Below are 2016 nucleotides of genomic sequence, written 5' to 3'. Positions count from 1 at the left end.
TCGATAGAAAGTAAGAGTGTGCGCAGAACTGTGTCCACATTTGTGTGTTTGTTTTTATTAGTGTTCAGTCACAGTTGTTTCTCTGTGTGAGAGCGCTGCAGGGACGCCCCGTCATCACTCACCATCTCCCCCTTCCTCCCTCATTCTCCCCTTTTTTCTGGAACCTTTCCATCTCTTATCTGCCCCCACATCTGCCTCTCAACTCCTTCTGAGTGCACACACTTCTCCCATTCTCGTCTCCAACCTGCTGACCAACTTTCTCCACACGTCTCTGCTTGTTTCTTTCACTCTATGTACGTTTGCTTCTCCGCCCTCACAGCAGGGAGTCCATAGTAATTACCAGGGTCAAATCATAGACCCGACCATCATAAAGATTTTCATCAAAAGAAGGTTTTTAATTAATCACCCGTTCCACCACATTCAAAAGCTGCTCTACTGGATTGAAATCTGGTGACTGTGGAAACCATTGGAGTCCAATGAACTCATTGTCATGTTCTAGAAAGCAGGTGGAGATGATCTGAGCTTTGTGACTTTGTGCTTTATCCTGCTGGTGTCAGGGCGCAGACAGGTTGGGACTCAGAAAAAGGCTCAGAATCCCAGGGAAGGGTTACAAACATTTATTTGTACACAAATGATATAATGTGCAATCCGGTCTTCTCTATGGTCTGTCTTCTGCAGATATAGGAGACAGGAGTTAGGAAGCAGGGAGTGGCAGGTGACAGTGCACTATTGTACGGGCTGACGTACCAGCAGAGTGAGATCCAGCAGGTGAAGGAGGATTGTCTCATGATCAGGGTAGAGGGGCTCCAAGGAGGAATCCGCTGTGTGGTGTGGGAGAAGCTGCTGAGCAAAAGAGAGGTTAGAAGGTGGAAAATAAACCACAGGTCGGACCGCTGACCAGGCTGACAGCGGGGAGTCCAGAGAATCCTCGTGGGGGCAAGGAGAGTTGAGTCCGTGATCCGATATCTAAATCCTGTAATCAATTCCAGAGGTCAGTGAACCAGGAGATCCAAACAAACACAAGCAGAGTACCAGACAGGGGGCAGGCAGAGGCGAAAACCAAATCCAGACAAGAGGGTCAACGACAGACAGGCAGACAGGCAGGAATACAAAGGCTGGATACGTACTGGGATGAACCAAGATGATCTGGCAGGTAAGAGTTGTAACAGGCAGGTATATAAAGCGCTCAGCGCAGGTAGAGCACATAAGCAATCAGGCATGAGTGAGGGGAAGATGCCTTCAGGGCAGCTGGGAAACCTGGGCCCCGTACCACAGAGCATGACAGCTGGAAGTAGCATCAGAAGATGCTACACTGTGGTCATAAAGGGATGGATATGGTCAGCAACAATACTCAGGTAGACTGTGGTGGTTAAACCAGGCCACGTTGGTACTAAGGGGCCCAATGTAAGACAACAAAACATCCCCTTACACCATTACATCAGCAGCAGCCTGAAGCATTGATCCAAGGCAGGATGGATCCATGTTTTCATGCTAGCATTTGAATGTGGAGCTGAAATGGAGACTCATCAGACCAGTAACGGCTTTCCATCTCCTTCTGCTTCAAGGTTGGACGTGTTTTGTGTTCAGAGATGCTACTCTGCATACCTTGGTTGGAACCAGTGCTTATTTGACGTCCTTTTTGCCTTATATTGATATTTTCTCTGTAAACCCTAGAAATGGTTGTGTGTGAAAATCCCAGGAGATCAACAGTTTCTGAAATTCTCAGACCAACTACCATGCCACATTCAAAGTCCCTTAAATCCTCTTTCTTACTCATTGTGATGCTCAGTTTGAACTTCAGCAAGTCGTCTGTACCATGTCTACATGATTAAATGTGTTGACTTGCTGCCATGTGATTGGCTGAGGTTTAAGGTATTTTGAGGCTTCTGATTTTGATAGACAACCTAGCAACGAATGCACATCCACATTTCCTATGTGTCTGTTGCCCTTGAAAGTGTTATAAATGCTTCATTAGTGATTGGCCTAATAGCTGCTTTTGATACATTTGCTATCTTG

At 46.6% G+C, this 2016-nt stretch overlaps 1 long non-coding RNA gene across 1 annotated transcript; it reads left to right on the top strand.

Annotated features, from left to right (window-relative positions):
* Positions 1–423: 423 nt before the first annotated feature.
* On the top strand, positions 424–1328 carry LOC121648171. Its single transcript, XR_006011924.1, has 3 exons — positions 424–552; positions 945–950; positions 1296–1328. It is a non-coding gene; the product is annotated as an uncharacterized LOC121648171 (long non-coding RNA).
* The last annotated feature ends 688 nt before the right edge of the window (positions 1329–2016 follow it).

This window comes from Melanotaenia boesemani, chromosome 10 (assembly GCF_017639745.1).
Source record: "Melanotaenia boesemani isolate fMelBoe1 chromosome 10, fMelBoe1.pri, whole genome shotgun sequence".
Classification (NCBI taxonomy): Eukaryota; Metazoa; Chordata; class Actinopteri; order Atheriniformes; family Melanotaeniidae; genus Melanotaenia; species Melanotaenia boesemani.
This window is presented reverse-complemented; position numbering and strand designations above follow the sequence as displayed.